Genomic DNA, 9,894 nt, shown 5'->3' on the forward strand with positions numbered 1-9,894 from the left:
GTTGCTATCTGTGCTGTCGGCATCCCTTCTTGCAGTATGGAACCTCAGTCAGTGACCCACAGGGTGGCGAGAATACCTGCGCAATACTACTACCACTTGTGCAAGCACTCATCATTTCCGTCATACTCAAGCTTGAGTGACATCCGATGATATATATAATATATATGTCGTAGATACTCAAAGTCTTAGTCGTCATCACGCTAACACGAGGGCGAAGCGGATGCCATACGAAAGTGCGAAACAAACAAGCTGGGACGAGACGCCAAAAATAGAATAACATTGCGAAGTGGCTTCCATACAAAAAATATGGGCAAAAGGACAAGACACATATGCAAAAAACAGAGACGCCTTAGACCTCAATGTGGCGAGATCATCACGTAACACGAGTGCAAGACAATAAGCAATTCTAATTAATCGCAATATGGATCATAAGGAATCAGTTTGGGAACAAGAAATGAACTCGGGTGGCAGGTAGAAAAAATTAGAAGTGATAAATACAGTGTTAAAAATGTGCTGGGATATAGAAAAGTCCTGATGCGGGTATCTTTCCAACTATAAGAAATAATTAAATGATAATCAGCAGGGGTTTAACCGGATGAGCTCCATATCGAAAATAAAAGGACGCTTAATGTCGGAGGATGTAGATTAGGTTTCGGAGTAGCGTCCAGTAGCCATGTTCATCTCGGTAAGCATGTTTGAAATATTTTAGTGCACCATCGTGATGGAACATAGTGGGCAGGAAATAGAAACGGAAGACAATAACGTGGGAGTGCTATTCGGGAACATAATTAGGATTAGGAAGAAAATGAAGATTTTTGTGAATATTGTTACGCCGACCGCCTCGTCTCTCTGCCACCAACACAAGGCAGGCTAGGCAGACGGCGTGCTATTCACAGGGTCGTGAACACTAAACAGCTCCAAGAGGCACCGAGCACCACAGCGTCCCAAAACACCAAGAGGGGAAACGCCACCTGGAGAGGCAGGGTACGAAATAAACACAGAATGACAGTCTTTCCTTTATTAAGTTATTTGCCCGTACACTTTTCTATAGGCACAATACTGGGGTAAACCAGCATGTCACACTGCACGATACAGCTTATAACAGGGCAACACAAAGTATATATCAGGTCACAAGGGCACACACGAGGTCTTCACAGGAGCAGCACCCAACTCCGTCTCTTGGCTTGTTCCTCCGCTCCTCCGCTCACAGCCAGCTGCATCATGTTTGCCCAGGTCCCTTCATGTTAACACATGGCCAGGTCATCCTTTTCATGTTAACACATGTTTCGCACAGAGACAAAGACCCACTGGCGTAACAATATGACATCAAGGTCATATATCAATATTGTGTTATATATAATACCTTAGTTTATAAGTGTAATTAAATAATTAAGTGTTTTCTAAGGTTGATAGCTCAGCGTTGACAGTCCTGTCATTTTCCGACGGAGCGTAAGACTGATTTTTTGTCTATCAAGTATTTGACTTTGTCTTGATTATTAATTTTACTTGCTTGATGTTTGATTCATATAGCCACATAAAAATACAACTTAATTTGTGTTTATTATAATCAACTATTTGTTTTTTATTATGATTATTTTTCTTTTAGCATAATATATAATTCACTGAAAATGTTTATAATAATTTGACTATTTGCTTGTCTGGTGATCATGATTATTTTGTGTAATATCTAATTCATTATCAACTTTGAGATACTGATTAATTCATTACTGTTATAATGATTTATATTTTGTTTTAATGCATTTGATTCATGAAGATATGACGTAGTTTTGCCTATTGTTGATTTTATTTTCATCAAGTTTCATAATTGATAATAATATAACAGTGAGTCATAACTGTCTAGTTGTATTTAAAAGTTAAGAACCCAAATAATGTCATATATTTTTTTGTTTCACGTAAAGTTTGATATTGTAATTTTATTATATTGCATTGATAATATTCATTTAATAAATGTATTGAATTTTTCCAAAGATTTAACTCAAACCTTGAATTGCACTAATTAATAATATTATTATTGCCTGTTTGAAATCATTGATTAATTATCTAAAATACACTATAGTTAATGAGAACATTAAACGTTTATTAATCTAACATAAGTTTTGATACTGAAGCACATTTAATAAAGTATTATGGAATAGGGGTCCACAACATATATATATATATATATATATATATATATATATATATATATATATATATATATATATTTATATATTTATATATATATATATATATATATATATATATATATATATATATATGTATATATATATGTATATATATATGTATATATATAATATATATATATATATATATATATATATATATATATATATATATATATATATATATATATATATATATATATATATGTGCAATATGCATATGTGACCTCTCGCACCCGAAGAAGAATCATACCCCTAGACCATCAGGCCGCCACTCAGTTATACAGAAAGTAAAATTATTATGTACACTCGCCGCGCCTTGACTGCTGGTAATCGTGGCTCCGCCCTCTTCCGCTACCGACATTCGTTTTCACTTTGTGTATGGTGGTATGTTTTCGTAGCAAAGTCTACCTCTTGCATAAACACATCCGTACTTGATTCCCAACCTGGACTCCCCAGACCTTTGAGGTCCACAAGGATATCGCTGTGAGATAATAGTTTCACAATTTGTAATAGCGTAGAATTTACACTTAGTTATATAAACACTCAATAAGATCGTGATCTTCAGATGTGTTGTGATCTCAGGAGCGAAGTTGAAGGTAACAATAGTTCTGAGTTGATATGGGCTCTTGCCCTTTCCCTGGATTTCATACATCACTGATGCGAAATGTAGGGGCCGGTTGCATTGACATCTCTTATACACAGTTTGCCCGGGCCTGCGCCCTAAAGAGTACATCCTAGAGAGAGTACATCCTGCGAAGCAACGATACAACACGAATGGGTTAATTTTCATGTGTAATTTTTTTCCATAGACAACACATGAATCATGGATCTTGAAGTTGTGTGTGTGTGTGTGTGTGTGTGTGTGTGTGTGTGTGTGTGTATAATATATTTGTATATCTATACATACACATATATCTAAAGATATAACACAAGATAGACATACACATATATTTGTTATCAAACAAATAAATGAATAAATAAATATACGTACATACACGCAAAAATGTGCGTGTGTAGTTAGTAGCGTGTGCGAACATAAACACACATGCATATATTGATGTATGGATATATTATAAGGACATATACTGTACACATTAAAATAAAATTCATATGTATACATTATAAATGTGTATCTGCTTGTGTATGTATGCATTCATGTGCGCGCGCACACACACACACACACACGCGCGCGCGCGTATGTTTATATATGTGTGTGTCACATACACTCCCATCTCTTAAAATTCATACCATAATTTCTTCATTACCATTGTTTCTTATCTTTGATAACAGGGTAATTAAATTGTATTCTTACTGCTTCATTCTACTTTGATATGCCTTTCTAGTCCAAAATTGGGCCTGACCGGCGAGAATCATGCCCTTAGACCATCAAACTATCATGCAGTCATGCAGAATGTGAAATTATTGAGTTCACTTGCCACACGTCTGCCGGTCTCCATGGCTGACCCACTTCTGCCAAATTTCCGTTAACTGTGCTGAATAATTTTAATCTCTTGACCGCGAGCGTGGTGGGACTTTTTCATGACAAAATGTGTATGTACTCGACGTGCAATAGTTCCCAACCAGGCGTCTCCATACTCTTGGGGTCCCATTCATAACTTCAAGAGGCTCAAGGAAAAAAGAAAGAAAGAAAGAAAGAAAAAAATTTAGACATTGAAAAATATGTCCTGGAAAGTGTACCAGAGAACACATTTGGCACTTCCGTATATCTTCTACTATACAGAAGATATACGGAAGGATGCTCTTAGATTATATGCAAATATAATGTCCGATTTATTCACACGGGGACCTGCTAGAACTAAACACCGTTGATACCGACGATTCCTTATGTACAATATATTTATACTAATACGTGAGTGGAGGGAGAGATTTTTTTCTTTGGTAAAATTATTTAGCAGTAACTTGAATTACATTTATTTGCATACACCATGGCTCTGTACATGTTTATCTATATCTAGTTATATATGTATATTGTATCCATATAAAAGCAAACATTTGCGCGCGAGCACACAAATGTATATGCCTGTGCATATTTACATATATATGTATATGCATATTTATCTGCATGTGTCTGTGATATGTATATGTATATATATATATACATATATATATATATATATATATATATATATATATATATATATATATACATATATATACATATATATATATATATATATATATATATATATATATATATATATATATATATATATATATACATATCGAGATATATAAATATAAACACAGTAACGTGTACACAAAGATGAAAAATAAAACAGCCACAGTAAGTAATGAAAATAAATCGTGACGTTTCGAACTCTTCATGAGTTACTCTTCAGACGAATTATAAACCGAAATGGATCCATTTATTTTCATTACTTACTGTGGTTGTTTTCTTTTTTCATATAAATATATATTCCTACGCATATGTACACACCCATTGACATGCTTATATAAAGTATGAGATTGTACACATACATGTGTACAATCGTCTGGTTATTAACTGTTGCTATATCAGACTATATTCTCGTATTTTGTCTCTATCATTCGTAAAATGCACATGGGCCTGACCGGGATTTGAACCCGGGACCTCTCGCACCCTAAGCGAGAATCATACCCCTAGACCATCAGACCGTTATGAAATATGTTTCTAGAAGTCAGGTACAACGCGCGCGCTCCCTTCCGTTAGTGGTCACTGAAACTCCGCTCACACCCTCTTATCGACTAAGCGTATTACATTCCATTGCTGGAATATTAAAAGATTGGAACTCCAGTAATTGTGACTTTTTTAGTGTGCATGTGCATAGGGGGGGGGGGGGGTCATTTATCGTTTTCATAACCAGTCTGACGATCTTATGCGTGAAACTTGAGTAATAAGCTTGTATATTGTTATTACATTACGCCATTTTGAATTGTATAAAAGAATGCTATGCCCATTACTACCACCGTCATACACATGCTTATGTGAGCAATTAGTAAAAAACACATTTTCTCTTTTTTCGTCTCGGAATAATTTTAGGTTTGGTGGGATTCTCTCCTGACCTCTGTTTAACTTCTCACCAATCAAAATAAACTAACTAAATATTTTTCGGGAAAAGTGAAGAAATGCAGGCAGTAGCAAATGTCAATGGAACGTTATAAATAGAGTTTTGAACCGGGGAAAACAATCATAACGAATTATATGAAAAAATCAACGACAGCGACGCAAAAAAAAAAGAAAAAAAGGAAAAAAAGAAGAAAAAAAATCAAGCCAAATACATACTTCTTTACAGTAGAATTAAGACTCGCCAGAGCAGTCGATCACTGCAGCCATAGTTTCTCGATGACAAAATTTTGAATAACTTCGCGACTGAGATTGCGGAGGCTGAACTGATGAACAACGGCAAACAATGGAAAAAGTTATCTCCAGGCAGGATTATAGCACTGCAGTATCAGTAATTAAACATCGCTCCACCTTTGTTACATATTATTCTGAATTATACCCTAATAAATTCAAGATTGCCAAAGTCATAGCCTTGCCGAAGACAGGAGATAAACATTTTTAAAAGCAGTTTCAATATCAATAAAATTCAAGCATTTTTTTTTTAAGAATGTAGAATTTTATATCATACTGAACACATGCCAACTGTAAAAACATTGAAATCAATATATTATCAATTAATATATCCTTGTTTGTCTTAGTATGTGGTAAGGGTAGGAGAAAATAAGCAAAATGGACAATGGCAGGTCTAATAAGGTATGTGTGTGTGTATATATATATATATATATATATATATATATATATATATATATGTATATATATATATATAATTATAATGATAATATATATAATATTATATATATATATATATATATATATATATATATAGTATATATATATAATATAGTATATATATATATTATATATATATATATATATATATATTATATATATAATTACTATTGCCACCTATTACAACATGAATGCATAATATATATATACAAGTATATATATATATATATATATATATATACATATATAATATATGCATATATATATATATATATACATGTATATATATATAAAATATATATATATGTATATATATAATATATATATATATATATATATATATATATATATATATTATATATATATATATATATATTTATATATATATATATATATATATATATATATATATATATATATATATATATATTTATATATATATATGTGTCTAAAAATATTACTCTACAAAAATATATTATATAAATATATATTATAATATATATATATTATATATATATAACAATATAATATGAAATATATATATATATATAATATCATATAATATATATATAATATATATATATATAATATATAATATATATATATTATATAGATTATATGAATAGTTCAACTGCTCTTTAAAACTGAATTTTGATGGGAAAGAATCTTAACTATATATATTGTTACTATATAACATAGAAGATATATGTATATATATAATATATACATAATAATATATATATATTATATATATATATTATATATATATATATATATTATATATTATTATATATATATATATATATTACATATATATATATATATATATATATATATATATAAATATATATATATATATATATATATATATATATGTGTGTGTGTGTGTGTGTGTGTGTGTGTGTGTGTGTGTGTGTGTGTGTGTGTGAGAGAGAGAGAGAGAGAGAGAGAGAGAGAGAGAGAGAAATGAGTATTTTTCATATGAATTTACTATTTCGTAAGATCATGCAGTGAATTATTGCTATCTTAATTTATTTTTTACTCTCCCGTTCTGATTACAATCGAAATCTCTTTAGCTTTCATCATGGAGGAATACTGCCTCGACGATTTTGATGGCTGTGATGAACCGGGTCTAATAAAAAATGAAGACCCGAATCTCGACACTACCTGTATCCAAGTTAATTGTTGGAAGATCAACCTGGTACAACTACTCTAAATACTCAGCCCAACGTACCTGCACCCCTAAGATCTAAGATTATCTGGCCATTTGCTGAGCGGTCCAAAGTTGTCTGTGAGGAGGGCTTGGAATTCAGATTTCTCAGGGCTTGGTAGGTAGGACGAAGGTCATTTACCAGGAAATGGCTTTTGACCTCTGCAAGATTCCTGATAAACTGTTTCTTGAACCTTCTCATCAGTGACCTAGTCCTGTGCACAAGAGAACGATGCAAATCTCAATACCCTGAGTCAAGCCGTGTGACAAGCATCTGTGGCCTCCAGTGTCTTCTGCAGAATGAAATTCTGACTTGCTTTTGGGCATTCACCAATCGATTTTTGGGCTGCATCGAGCATTTCACACTAGAAGGTGGCCCACAGAAGAACAAAGTCTGTCAGCCTCTGTGTGCAGCAAAACGATCAGAGATAGCTTCAGCAAACCCACAGGCACACTCCCCCTCCCTCAATCTGTCCACTTGAAAAACCCTTGTGTGTTCATTGGAGCGATGAGGGTTCTGAAGTGGACCTGGAGAGTAGCCACAACTAATATATGATCAGTTCCACAGAACTCGGTGCTCCGATACACCCTGCAGTTCTAGAGGGTCCTCCAGTGATGTGGTCACATTAACCATATCGCTGTACCAAGTCCAGTGATGTGGGTCAGAAAGCTGATACGAAGAGCCAGAAATCCTCAATTTCTAGAACCTAGCAAAGTCCCGGAAGAGGAGGCTATTTTCACTGCCAGCATCTGCCCCTGAGCTATGAGGATCAACAGACATCTCATAACCAGCTAAGTCGCAGCCAGATTTCATTGAAGTCACCCAGAACAATATGAATATCTCACCAAGGATAGCTGTCTGTCACAGATGCACGTTTGGAGTAAAATATCTATTTCACATCAAGTTGATAAACATCAGTAGGAGCGTACACAGCAATAAGAGACATGAAGCCAAATGTAATCTTCAGTCTCAATACCATTATACGCTCATGGACTGGAGTGACCTCTACTACCGAGAGTTGAAATCTGCTGGAGATGGCTATGATTACTCCCTGGAGATGGTGACCATCGCTGCAGCCCAATCAGTAATAGGTGTAGCCACCTACACTAATCGTGGCGCTGCTAGGTCTTCTCACCTCCGAGTGAGTAGCACCTCAACTCTCAGCTGCTTCAGCTGCTTCAGCTCCTTTGACAGTAATGATAACTGATCATACTATTGTAAAGAGCAGATATTCCAAGACCCCACCCTGACAGTCCACCTGAGGGCTGTCAGGGTGGGGTCTGTTACTCTGGATGGACACCACCTCTACTATGCTGCCCCATATAGCGAGGGTTGGCTGGCTGCAGGCCCCATAATCCACCTGTATGTAAAGTGTGATACAACAGGTCATCAAGGAGAAGACATCTGCCCAGGTCCAATATGCTGTTACCACTGAAAAGAAGCTCATGAAGCTTCTTCAAAGCAATGTAAAAGGAACAAATTTGAAAAAGAAGTGTTGGCAATAGGGAACAAGGAGAAAGTTATTTTTCCAGAGGCAAAGTAATGTGCTCGTGTGCTGTTTGCACAGCCAGACAAGTCATTTGCCTTGGTTTTATCCTCCTTCCCACCATCACTTGCCCTCCAATACTATTTCTGCAACTACCTTTAAACCTCAGTCCTCAAATGCTACAACTGCCTCTAGTGAATTGTTCCACCAGGAGTGAGGAGTCTATTGAGGAGACTCCTCCTCCCAAAGTAGCCCTCCTAACAGAAGCCGCCTTGCCGCGGTGGGGGGGGCTTGAGGTCCCAATGATCTAGTGAGCCAGACCAGAGAGCTATCCATACTGGAAGGGTCACCAGTGAGGGATGAGGCAAAATGGTTTCCTGGTGCACCAAGGCCTATGAGAGGGGATGGTGCACCCACTCCTGGTTCATTCCATCTTGGACCAGGGAGAACTCTCCCACCTGTGTTTAGGAGACAGGAGCCCTGGAGGTTGAGTGATGCTGCACTCTGCACCCTGCAGCTAGCGACACACCTCTTTGGTCCTTTATTCTGGTTAGATGGGTGGCTTGATCAAGGCCCGGTCAAGTCAATCGGCTGGTCAAACATGGCTAGGGTCAAGAAGGCACTATTCAGTCGGTAGCACATAGGTCCTGCGACTGCCATCAGTACTGTAATAGTGGCTGCGTATATTTCCTCATTACCCCTGTTGCAGTTGGGAGATTTTGAGCCCCGACTATAGCTTTCCCTCGTTGGACTCCATGATGGGTGGGGGGGGGAGTGAGAAAATGAAGAATTCTAATTTGTATGAGTACTACAAATTTACAAAGATCTAGCTCTCTCCCTGACAACCTATAGAAGCCCCCGACCATTCCCTCTGGAACATCACATGTTGTCACTTTGGAACCTTTCCAGCTTCCAAAGGGCAAGAATGGGAATCGTAATGGTTCCCGGGCTCCCAAACCAGGTAAGAAGGGGAAAAGTCCTCCTCAATCCACCAAAGAAATCTTTCCTGGTAAATATGAGAGTATTTCATATAGCAAGTACCTAGTAGTAAAGACCATTGATGGTGTATCAATCATGGATCTTGATATTTTTGAAGTACATCAGAAAATAGTTGAGGTATGTCAATGTGATCCTCGCATCACCCCACAGCGAGATGGTATCCTAATAGTTGAGGTTTCGTCATCAGACGAGAGTGACCATCTGCCCCCTGGGCCCCAA

General features: G+C 35.9%; 1 non-coding gene across 1 annotated transcript; it reads right to left on the minus strand.

Annotated features, from left to right (window-relative positions):
- Positions 1-4,769: 4,769 nt before the first annotated feature.
- Trnap-agg lies at positions 4,770-4,841 on the minus strand. Its single transcript has one exon. It is a non-coding gene; the product is annotated as a tRNA-Pro (tRNA).
- Between the last annotated feature and the right edge of the window lie 5,053 nt (positions 4,842-9,894).

This window comes from Penaeus monodon, chromosome 4, assembly GCF_015228065.2.
Source record: "Penaeus monodon isolate SGIC_2016 chromosome 4, NSTDA_Pmon_1, whole genome shotgun sequence".
In the NCBI taxonomy this organism is placed as follows: Eukaryota; Metazoa; Arthropoda; class Malacostraca; order Decapoda; family Penaeidae; genus Penaeus; species Penaeus monodon.